A 13,662-nucleotide genomic window follows, 5' to 3' on the forward strand; every position below is an offset into this window, starting at 1 on the left:
ATATGATATTTTCTTTGGTCCCTGGTTTATTCAAAATGGTGATTTTGATGGTAGGGGAAATGTTAGCCATATTTCCTTCTTTAAGAGCATCTGGTGCAGGAATGGGATTTTTAAACCAATCAAATTGACTGTGAATGAAGTCTTTTGACTTGACAATATATTTGTCATGGGTTTGTTGCAGAAGGAAGTGTGCATGATGGTGCATATCATCATAAGGATAATTAGGGGTGGTCATTGCTACCATGATGTCTTCATCAAAATGGAAGATGGGGGGATTGGAGGAAGAGATACCACATGATGAGGAAGATCTACTTGAGGCATATTCATGAGAGATAAGGTTCACATACGCATCATCAAGGTTGGGAGACATATGACTATTAGATGGAAGATCTACCGATGTTGAGACCGAAGTGTTTGTCAAAGAAGGTTCAACAAAATCACAATAAGAGACATCAAGGGAGTTCCAATGCATCTATATCATGGATGAAGATAGGTAGAGAATGGTAGAGGTACTATCCGTCATCTTGACATCAGGGGATGGATCACAATGAATGGATGAGAGACCTCTCATTCCAGTGTCAGAGTGGGAATAGAATCTAGAGGTATAGGATAGGCGGAATCACTACGAGTGGCCTCTAATTTGTGAAGCACTTGGAGTGTATCATGAAAATCATTGAGATGGGGAAAGTTGTGAGAATAATGGCCATAATTATCACATAAAGCACAAGGGCAATTCATGCGTAATGATATGTTCTTCTTAGCTGACTCAGGCAACATGACATCGACCTTAGGAATGTTAGAACCAGGGAAGGTATTAGAGACCACATTCGGGATATGAGGGAGTTTAGGACAATTATTGGTGGCGTGACCAACAACATCACACAAAGAACATGGAGGAATAGGCTTTGGCGGCTTAGAAGGAGTTGGAGTTGTTTGGGGTACCTTGTCTTTGGTTCCCTTTTTCTACACTGTTCCCCTCTTGCCAGATGCTTTCACAATAGGAGTAGGTTCTTACTAAGGTTGTCGTGGAACTGAAGACAAGGAACAAGTTGGACCAGGGTTAAAGCAGCGTAAGGTTTGAGTTGATTGCGGGGAGTGTTTCCAGGAGGATCAATGTATGAAACTGGGATCCCCAAGGTATTGTTAGGTAAGCTCAACATAGCCATTACAGGTGTAGAATAAACTCTAGGGGGAAATAAGAACAGTATCTGACCAGAAGGGTAATGGCCTAGGGGAATTGCTCCAAGATGGTTAAGGCCTGGGAGAATGGTTCCTGGTAGAAATGGATTAGGAGAGATAACAATAGATGAAAATGTTTCTTGAGGAGTAGTAGCAGAATGTTGGGTTTAGTTGGGTGAAATAGGTTGCGGAGGTGCTAGCTGTTGGGAAGGCATACCAAACTGTTTGTGGGAAGCCTGTGATCGTTGGAGCATGCAAACATTAGATGAGCTAGGCTCAGAAGGAGTAGGTGGTGGACCATAATAAGAACTAAGGAAGGTGGAATATTTCTAGACTCCAAGAGAGACATTAGTGAGGGACGAGACAGTCTTGTTGTCAGTCACTGATGAGATATTGTATTGAGGTGAAGTATAAGATTTGGGATCATAGTACATCAACTGATTGACAGTGATGATATTTCAATTGTGGGGAAATCACATCTTATGGTGAACCAAAAATGTGATAGATAACATCACATAGGTATAACTACGATCTGAAAGGATCTTGTAGTTTAATGGGGCATCAATGACTTCGATATCAATAGAGACAATATTGTCGACAACAGTGATTGGACAGTTGCGATATAAGCCAAGGGGTTGTGAGGGATGACCATCCCAAGCATGCAGAGTGATGGTGGAAGGAGACATGTTAGGTGAACCAAGTTTCTTACGAACACTCACAACCATCACACAGGTGGAGGTGACTTCATCTATGAACCACCACTAGAGAGTGGTGTTTATTATGGAGGCGGGTATTTGAAATGCAACAAATGAAGGTAGGGGATGATCCTGGTGGATATTGGTGGCCACCCGCCTATTCCACTTGGACCCCACCATTGTTTCTTTCAGTTTTTAAGTTTCCTTAATTTTAGTTGTAGTATACCTAGGGAGGGTAGTATGGGGTACAAAGGGAGGTACCCAAAGGAATAATGTAATAATGGGATGGGCCATAGTTAATAAATAAAGTGGTTAATCCACATCATGTAAGGGACCACAAGTAGTTAGCAATAATGTGATAAGCCCATGGTATTAGTTGGATGGTATTGGGAGAACCATGGTAATGACCCATGGTATTGTATGTATGAATTCTATATAGAGGCTAGAGACTCCCCATTAAGAGATGTCAAGGATTATTGTATGGACAAGCATATGGCTTGTGGAGTGTTCTCCTTCCTTAAGGAGTGATTGTATGGTGTTACCCTACCTTAAGGGTTTTGATATTAATAAAGGTATGAAGTTATTATCTTATATTGTGTTATTTATTGGGTATATTCAATATTTTTATTATATTTTCAGGTAAGATCTATTACAAGTGGTATTAGAACACTTTCTTGGGCAAAGCAGAGAGATGTTTTTTTTTGCAATTTTTGGGGCGGCGAGTTTGCAGATTAGATCTGTAATTTTTGGTGCAAAATTTGAAGAACCAAATTGTATATCTGGACTCTTTGCAAAAAAATACCCAATTTCAAAAAAAAAAAAGCCGAATCGGAGTCCAAATGAGGGAGATATCGTTGATTTAAAAATCAGCTGTGTTGCAGAAATTTTGTGATGAAAATTCGTGGACATCGGATATCCAGTTAATTTTTTGTCATTTTGTGGTGAATTTTGAGAAAGTAATTATATATCTAAGATCCTCTTGAAAAGATACCCAATTTCAAAAAAACAATCTGTCGAATCAGAGTCCAGATGAGGAAGATATTGCTGATTTAAAATTAGCTCTAATTTTAGAATTTTTTTGTAACGACGGGATAGTTGCAACACAAATCTGAACTCCAATGTGCCTAGATCAAGATTTTTTATCACATGGGAAGATGCATAATGGTCATTCCATTTCTGAAAACAACTCATAATAAAGATTCTGAGTAATATTGACTTTGTGGCCATTGTAAATTTTCACCAAATAGGTGAATTTTTCTTCAAAACCCTCTTCATGGCTTGTAGCAATATGTTTTTTACAGGAAAAGTTGATGGGTCGATTATTGAAAAATTTATACAAGATCAGAAGTGTGACAGGCCATGGTTTTGGAAGGACTCCATAGGGTATTATTTGAAATATGAGGCTGCTATATGGTGGAAATCACTTGACAGTGAGATTCTGAAGTTATGTCGTGCTGGCGAAATTGAAAAACTATTTTTGGACAAATGGTCTCATACTTGAAAGAAGGAAACCAAAAAACCTAGCAAATATTTTATTTTTACAGGAAAGAAGGAAACCAAGAAACCTAAAGGGTTATTTTCTACTGGTATCTCCTTATTACAGGTTCATGGATTGATTTAGAAGGAGAAGATGATCGTGTGTATAAATCCTAGTTGCAAGCATAATTTTATCAATGTTAAGTTGGTAAAAAAATTGCAAGTTCCAGCAAAACACATTGGAAACACACAGGTTAATAATGAGGATGTTTAAGTTTATAAAGATTTGAAGCTTTCTATGGATAGTATTGGTTGAATTGTGATTTTTACACTTTAGATATGGATAACATGGATGTTGTTTTGGGATATCCTTGGATGGAATTTGTGGGTACTGTCAATATTAATGTGCAGACGAAATTCATGAAGTTTTGGTATAAAAAGAAGAAAATTATGTTGTAGGATATTTTTGTTAAGACCCAAGCAAAGACTATGAAGGTAGAAGCACAAAGCTCTAATGACACTGACACATCAGATGATGAGCCTTTGATGGTCGACAACCAAACACAAACATCAAACCAGGTACTAGAAAAACAGGTAGAGTCCAAGGAGGTTGAAGCAAAAAATGTTATAGGTACTAATACATCAGATGAGGAATCCGTGGTTGAAGTAATATTGGAAGATAAGCAACAAAAACAGGCACCACAACATGTACCAGATACCAATCAGGCTCCATTAGGTGGTGAATTAAAGAAATATACATCGTTTCTTAAAACTTCAGCATATCACCACCCACATCACCCTGCAAGAAAACAACCAACACGATGGCAACAAATTAGTCATAAGGACAACAACCCCCACATGACAGATAGAGAGGGGTGACGATCCACCCGCAACACATGAACACAGAAGAGCCGTCAGGGTCAAATTTTATCTCAAGCGAGCGAGGCACCAGCTAGATCGAGAGTTCACCTTTCTCTTGGATGGCTAGATGCACATGCATGGTAGTGGACTACTCTTTTGAGTAGATCTTATTATTTGTGTTATTCTTATGTTTCAGGGATGAAACATGTTTAAGGGGGGTGGAATGTAGTATACTTAGGGAGGATAGTATGGGTTACAAAGGGAGGTACCGAAGGGAATAATGTAATAATGGGATGGACCATAGTTAATAAATAAAGTGGTTAACTCGCATCATGTAAGGGACCACAAGTAGTTAGCAATAATGTGATAAGCCCATGGTATTAGATGGATGGTATTGAGAGAACCATGGTAATGACCCATGGTATCGTATGTATAAATCCTATATAGAGGCTAGAGACTCCCCATTAAGAGATGTCAAGGATTATTGTATATACAAGCATATGGCTTGTGGAGTGTTCTCCTTACTTAAGGAGTGATTGCATGGTGTTACCCTACCTTAAGGGTTTTGATATTAATAAAGGTACGAAGTTATTATCTTATATTGTGTTATTTATTGGGTATATTCAATATTTTTATTATATTTTTAGGTAAGATATATTACAATAGCACAATTTACTATTTTTGGCAGTTTTTCAGGTCCTGAAATTTCAAAGCCGTTTTGAGGCGTTAAACCACGTTTTCTTGGCAATATTTGAGTGATTTATTTGAAATCATGTTTTAGTTGTATTCCTCGGAGATATCTTTCCAACGAGGTATCATGTGCGTCAAACAGAGATAATATGACCAAGTTACGACCCCGGGAAGTTGGCTGCCCAACTAACCCCAACAGGGTCCATAAACTCTTGGTGTTACATCTCCTCGGGTTAGGGTTTTGGTTTTTTATGGTTTTCTCTTATTGTTCAATAATAAAAAGGCCCTTGAGCCTCATTGTAACTCAATTTAGAGGCATGTAGCCGCCACATCTCTTCTCAGAGATAAGCTACCATTGCCCGAGCTAGTATCATTTCCATTATGTTTGTAAGCATATTTCATTATTTGATATTAATGAAAGGAAGTGTTATTTCTAATCCATCTCTATATTTATGGTTATATCTATAATTTTTTGCGTTCCTATTTAAATTCATATCAGGGGAGGATTTTTTGACTTTTCAACATGAAAGAAAATCATATGTCATCTTGGGGATCCACAACACCCAAAGAAGATAATAGAGCTTTCTGTTGTGATGGGCACATATGGAGGACTTCTAGGGTTGACATGGCAGCAAGAGACTGTGTCAAGTCATATACTATGTTATAGGTATGGGCAACTTTAGCAAAAGAAGTGTTTCGACGTAATGAACCTTTGGGGATCTTGGGAATAACCTCTACCTTACGTGGAGGGATCTGTAAGGTTTGGTGAGGATAGAGGGTTAGTGGAAACTGAGGGTTGGGGCTCATTGACTCACATAGAGGGTGGCTTTTCATATTGGCGTGATTGATTTTGAAGTTTGACTTATGCAGTATAAACCTCATCAGAGTTCATCATAAGAGTATGATAATCATGATGACCAAATGGTGGAGTTGGTGGAGTTTCCTGACCTTGTGTAGGTTGAGTAGAAAGATATCCTTGGTGAGGAAAAGGATTGGTAAGAACAACTGGTTGAGATGAAGTAGGAAGAGGAGGAGAAGGAGATATGGGCTATGGTCATCTAAACACATCTCCTTGAGCTTCCCATACTTAACGCATATGAGGTAAAAGGAGGCACTCATGAGAATAATGTCCATATATGCCACAACAAACACACGTTTTTTTCATGTGAAGAGCCTTATTTTTATTGGGCTCACTGCCCTGTAGCTGGGTTATGGGATTAGGCTGGGATCCCTTAGGTGCATTCGATGGTGGACCTTGGCTACCTTGATTAAATTGAGATTGCTAGTTCTAGTTACCTTTCCTCTTGTTCCTTTTCTTGGGGTTGGGGGATTGGTTACACTCTATTGAGCATACAATTGACCTTGTGGAGTAGGTTGTTGTTGTGGTAGAGGTGGAGCGGGCATGGGGGGCTAAGGCACTAGTGCTGAAGGAGCTGGAGAATTAGGTGGTGCATATAGATAATAAGGAGATGGGGCAACATTGGGATAAATAGGTAGAGAAATAACTGGCCCTGACATCTGTTGATGTGGATGGGGATATGCATATGGTGTGCTAGGATCTGGATAAGAGTTTCCATGTGAAATATTGGGGGGAGGATAAATGTAAGAGGAACTGGTCCCTCCTTGAGGTTGACCATAACTCATCGGACGTGGAGAATATGGCTGATGATGTGAAATGGTTCCAATGATACCATACATGGCATGATATTTCCCCGGTGTATTAGTAGCACTAGGTTGAGGAAAATCGGGGATGAGAGTATATACATAACTTGATTGGGCATAGATAAGATCAAATTTAAAGGCTACTTGGAGCATATATTCCTCAGACTGGGGGAAGTGTGACATGACATATTTAGAAATGAGGGCCAAAAGCGATCCAAGGAACTAATCCATAGAGACACGATCTTCAAATTTAGGAGCTCTATAGATGCTCCTCCTTCTACGCCATTCATGGACATGGTCAAATAGGTGGGTGGCAGAAGTTTGATGGAAAGAAGTTAATAGTTTGGTACATGTGTATTAATGGAGAGGTAACTAGAAATAGGAAAGAAAATCTTTGGCTAGAGTCGTAAAAGTGGAATGATTGGCTCTAGGTTGATCAACATACCACATGGTAACAACTCTTGTAAAAGTGCATTGGAACAAATGAAGCGGATGGAGTCTTCAGTAATATAATTGGATGAACACCGCATATGGAATGAGAAAACATGATTTGTGGGATCTTCTCCAGGATTACCTTCAAACTTTGGGATGTTTGAATGGATTAGTAGGCATAGCTAGATAATTTGGATCATGGAGAAGACGATCGTTAATGAGATGGCTGAAATTAGGGAGACACAAAACAACCATAAAAGGAAGCAACATAGGAGGAGTGACCACACCAGTGGAGGTTCTGCTTTTGGGGTTACCCTGGTTGGTACCTGGGTTACCACCTTGGTTTCCTACACTCACGTTGGTGCCTGACATGGTGACAATACAAGGTTGAGAAGAAGCAAAATCAAAGAAATAGCTGGAAGAAACATTAGAATCAGAATCAAAATGATGACTTGATGGAGGACTGGTAGGATGTACTCTAACTCGACGTGGATGAGTAATATGTCCTAATGGGAACCGAGGGCAAAGGCCTCGAATTCTATGTGACAAATGCCTATGGGGTGCAATGATGTCAAGATAAGGATGACTCTAAGGACTAAAGGGTGATGATAGTAATAAAACAAAAGCAAACACCTAGTGTGATGGTGCCAAGTGTAAACTAACTATATTTATGATGCTACTCTAATACAAGAAAACACGTCCTATCAAAGAAAAATACCTCTAGCCTATAGGTGGTATAAATCCTAAAAAAATCCTAAATATATTGTTTTAGATGGCCTTCTAAAGAACTTCTTACTTGACAGACCATCCCCGCAAGCAGAGTTGTCCACACAAAGGTAGGGTAGAGAACTAACTGCTTCCCACAGCTAGTCTTATACGGTGTTTTTCCTAAGATTGATCACTACGGTTACCTTCGTACCATGTGGGTGGTCAAGTGTTGAGCTTCTTGGTAGTCACCTGATGCACACGATTCCCTGTCATGGGTTGGGTAGCCCCGAAGAGAACCGCACACATGATGACCTAGCCTAACCCCCTTTGAATCAGGTTTCTAATGCACTCTGGCTTTGGACCATGGGATGGTGAAGGATTTTAAGCTCCCTAATATGTCAACTTCTATGTCTCAATGTAAGTGATCGATGAGTGTTATTGGAAGCCTATCCCACCGATCCTACACCTAAACTACAAATATTGTTTGGCCCCGGTTCCCAAGTGGGGATAATCTATTTAGGTCGAGTTATTAAGGTGTAGTGTTTCAAGTCTTGGCTTGGCGGTGTTAACCAAGATCACATTCACTCAAGGTGTGAGCATGTAAAAATAACATTTCAAGTGGATGAGTTAATTGAGAATTTTTCTGATGCCATCTGTTGCTGAAAATGAAATGTTGAAATACTATAAATAATGCTGAAAATGATAGAAAATTAAACAACAAATCAAGCACACAAAACCCCACCCAAAAAGGCTATCATGTAGCTAAGTAAGAGAGGGAAAACAAGCTATTCAAAGACACATAAAATTCCTAAAAGACCTAATGTCAAAGGGACTGAGATCTAGAGGCATTAATCTGTTGTAAATGGTGTAGACAAATAAAAAAAGTCAGAGGTGAAAAATGTTGCAAAAGATAGGTGTGCAACTCCAAAACCTAGGATTCTCAAGGGGGTCCTATGGAGAAAAGGAAAAACCCAAACTGTAAAGGGATAAAAGGTAAAATAAACCTATCCAAAGTGATAAGAAGTAATGGATCAGACTCTGAAAATCAGTGGCTGAAAATGTTGAAACCCTAGACTCCTCACTCAGCTAATCTCTTCCTAACAATGTGGAGGTGTACTCTAAACCCTAAGGGGATTTTTCCTTCCTCAAAGAGAAAAACTAAGAGAATATAGGCCTAGGGGAGACTAAAAACAGAGATAAAGTACCCTTCCCAGTATACACACAACTGTACTGTCCACAAATCTGAAAAAGTTCTGAAAAAAATCCAGAAACATTTCAAAACATAAGTACTAACCTAGAACAATGGAAAACATAGTTTTTGGGCCAAAAAGTGTGCTCTGGAATGCATATCTGGGGCTGAAAAGTGTGTTTTTCTCCTGGGACTCTCGGTCGGAAGATCTCACATAGATTTTGTTGTCTCCTGCTCAGCTGGTACCTGTAACCTGCAGAAAGAACCAGAAAACCACCAGAATTAAAAAATTTGACAAAAAGGAAATAATAATATAAATAGACATTGAGAGGCTAAAAATAGCTATAAAAAACCCTAAAATTTACTGAAACTTCAGTCACCCAAGAGCATTTTTATTACACCAGTGGATTCATCATTTGTTAGTGTGAAATTCTTGGAAGGTGTACCAAAAATACTTCACTTAAGTCACTATGTGACACGTGACCCTAACAACAATTTGTGGTTGCTTACGCTTTAGATTTGTGATAAACTTGGAGGTAATTAACAAATAAAATGATTTGTTAATTATTTCACGAGGATTAAGAATTTTGTGAAATTGAAATAATTATTAAATAATGATTTAACAATTATTCCAATAATGGAAATAAGGAATAATAAATAAATAGTGATTTATTTAATCATTCCTAGGAGATTTAGTTAAATGTGACAAGGAATAATTAACAAATAATGATTTAATAATTATTCCTAGAGAAAATTAAATAAATAATGATTTATTCAATTATTCTCATGGGGTTTATTTTATTTTAATTAGAAAATAATTTAATAAAAGTGGTTTACTAAATTATTTCCCATGGTTAAAGTGATTTTACTATGGTAAAATTAATCCTACATGGTGTATTTTGATCCACCTAGTTAGAAATGGCTAGGTGATCATTTTTTGGTGATAACACTTATGCTGCAAAAATAGGGCTAGAAGACTTCTCATCCAAGGAGAAGGTTGGAGATCATGGGAAGAGGCTTGTGACATCAAGGCAACCAAGTTGTAGGCTTGTTCTCCTTTGAATTCAATACAAAGAAATTTATATTTCCTAATCATGTCTATTTTGATATTATTTGTGAGATTCCTTGATCACTCACATGGTTTATAATTGATTATTTATTCAACTCATGGTGTATGTTAAGTTAAAAACTTCATTTACTTTTGATTTTATATGCAAGATGCTTTGATCCTTTTTAATGTTTCTATCTATGCATATCTCTTTTGGAGCATCACGGAGAAGTTGTGGAAAGCATTGGAAAGGCCTCTAAAGCATTGAGGAAAAGATGGTTGTGGAAAGCAACGAAAGGAATTAAACAGGAAATTTGTTAAATCGATTTAAGTTATTCTTCGCATACTACTCGTTTCAATCAGTCGTAAGCTAAGTAATTCTACTGATATCCATCTTATTTTCATGTTTATTACTAGGTTTTGTTGGAAATCTAGGGAGATCCATCTTTTCCATAAGAAGTGATTTGTCCATCTAACAATAAGCCAAAATGTCTTCTTCTAATGTCCAAAATATACAAGGATATTTGACACAATTTACCCCTTGATTACAAATAGTTATTCTAAACTAATTTTATCCATATATTCTCCAAAAGGCATCTACAAACAATACATATTTACAAAGCATAAAAAAAAACTATCAACTGGGTAAAACACTACATGTTCTCCATAACAGAAACAACATGGGATTCATGTTCTTCAAGCTCGGATTGAGAGGAAATGGTATCTTGACTGTAAGTGGAGTCAAGGATACTCTCCTCATGCTACTCAAAAATCTCGTGTTACTCCATGAAATGATCATCTAATCCTTTACAAACCTCATTAACATTGGATACCTGTCCTTGTGCTAGATTTTCTACGCGAAAGCTCAACATTTCATTTTACAATTGCAGAAGATCCATCTTGACCTCTGGTATTCCAATTCTCTTATTTAAGAGTCCACACTAAGCCCATGATTCAATATGGATTATCTATTCATTTCTTGATATCAATGCGATGATAAATTCCAAAGCACCCACCATTTTGACAAGTGAGATGTCAAGATCTTCTTCTACAATTCCAAAATCGTGCTCCATGAACATGAACCTGTGCCAAAAATGTTGACAAAATTGACAAATTATTTCTCTAATCTACGACTCTATGCTTCCATACTCACTCTAGTGTATATATATATATATATATATATATATAGATAGATAGATAGATAGATAGATAGATAGGTTGTTGAGATAAATTTCCATGATTTGAAGCCTCTGCATTTGTCATTAATTTCGTCTCGAGCCATAGATACCAATCATTAAATAAAATCAAAGGCCATAATGGAAATATTGTAACCTGAGGATAATTCCAATATGGACATATATATTACACATGAAAATTGCATCTTGAATGTAGAAACAATTATCTCCCACATTTGAAAGGTTTTATTAACTATAATTTCTCTTCTCCATTTGTCCTTTATCCAAAGTAGTGTGACAACCATTACCCAGGTGGTCGCATAGGCACAATCCTCTACGATGGACAGAGGCCACCACAATGCTAAGGAAATTAGTGTGACTTCTAAATAATGTGTTTGGTTTATATGATGAGACCCAATACCTTATTCCAAATTAAATTCTCATGAATGTCAGAGGAAACAAATAGTTCACTCTATTCCTCATGGTATTACTTTTACATGCAAGTCCCCTTCATCTATATTTAGAAAATCTTTTTCTAAAAGTGTTTCTTGACTAGCCAATGAATTTTCCACCATGTTATCTTTTATCTTAACATGGTAGAGTTAAATCAAATCATTTTTATCCAATATAATTTAATTCGATGCATAATAGAAACTAAGATATGCTCATCACTTTATTTTACTTTATTCATCGGCTAGATCACAATCAGTGAATCGTGAAAACCATCAATCAGTGAAGTCCCTTAAGATTAATCCAATTCTATGCATTGCCACAAAGCTAAGTGTTTATCCTGGTTATTTGTAGAAATCCCTAATCCCCACGAAAATTGAATCTCCCTTTCTTCATTGGGGTGAAAGATAACCCCTCCCACTCCTGACTTGGGTGCATTATTGGATAAGCTTCATAACTTCTCTTTATCCCAAGAGTTCATATTAATCCTCCTTGGGAGGCCTCTAGGCCTATTTATATTGATTCTTGTGAAGAGTCGGGATAGTTTTTATTTTTATTTTTTGAGTTCTTGGAGAGATTGTGAGAAGCATAACCATTCTAATTTGAGATCTAAGGTCTAGGTCATCAAAGAACCTTTTTTTCACTTGGATGAGGAGACTATGTTGCAATATTGAGGAGAGGGCCTCATTGACTGAAGGTATATTTCTTTATATTCTATTCATGATTAATATATTATTGTTCCCTTCCTTTACTTGTGATATGATCATGGTTCTTTCTTGTACATGCTATTTTTAGGATGGCAAGCTTTCTCTAGAAGGTTATTGTGTGCTTGGTTGGTGGTGTATGTGTGCAGGGTCTTGGCTTATTGCAAGTGGGAGTGAGATCTTCAAGTAGAAGTAAGTATTTCTCTACATTGGGCCCAAAAGACATCACCAATTTGTGAGAGTTTCTGGTACCTTCAAACTCTTTTCTTATAGTGTCTTGTGGAAGTGTGGAAGTTGCTTTCTTGTATAGGAATAATCTAGGGCTAGATCTGTTAATCTTTCTTCACCATTACACACAACACTTTTGGTAGATCCTTAGCCAATCTACCGGTTTAAAAGTAGCCTACATCTATTAGGTGAAATTCTCCCGTAACAACTAATTTGGATTTATGTTCATGAAAGATTCATAAAACCTATATTTGTTTGAGCATTTATGAATTGAACACTTATTTTCCAACATTAAATGAAATTTTTTTTGTTTTGTTTTTTTTTTTTAATTTTTTATTTGTGTGTGAGAACAAGTGTGCGCAATAACAAATAAAATCTTTTTTTCCGCATTGTTTCACATTTCTGCATCCATTCTCCCTCTACACCATTCTCCCGCACACCTTCCTTCTGCACAATACTATATTTTAAACTGATTTTAAGCCACGAAAACTGCATGTCAGGGGTAAACACATTAGCTTTGCACAATAGTCTTCAAAAATACACATTGTTCTTGTTCTTGAATCAAAATTTTCTATGCACAGATAAACAATTTCTTTAAAATTAAATACTTCTAGAACACATGTAGCATTCACCAATCCATTACTCCAAATCTTGTTATTTTTTTTCTCTTCTTTTGATAGATTCAAATACCATCATACACAATTGACTAATGAGTTAATCATATCAGTGAAGATAACCTATTTCCTTCCTTTACTACCCATTTTCACTTTGTACTAAAAAATACTTTGTCAATCAATATATTCTCAATCTCATTTAACTTTACAATTTTCAGTTCCCTCCAAAATTAGTAGATGTTACTATTTCCCATGTGAAAGTTGTTACACACAACATTCTCAATAAAGAGAAATTGAAAATTCTAAATCCAACATTTACGGGAAGTAATGGAAATAAATCTCGCAATCCCAAACTCATTTTGACCATTTACTCCACACTGTCCTCTTGCTTTAACATCATTTACATACATGTCATAAGAGAGAGAAATTTATGATATAAAACAAATATGAATTATTTATCATCATGACAATTAGCTTAGAGACTATAAGTACTGTAAATAGAAAACTGTGCAAGGAAAATCACAAATAAATATCATGCAAAGACACAATCA

This window comes from Pinus tabuliformis, chromosome Q, assembly GCF_031772625.1.
Source record: "Pinus tabuliformis cultivar Carrire ecotype Pingquan chromosome Q, CPIR1, whole genome shotgun sequence".
Classification (NCBI taxonomy): domain Eukaryota; kingdom Viridiplantae; phylum Streptophyta; class Pinopsida; order Pinales; family Pinaceae; genus Pinus; species Pinus tabuliformis.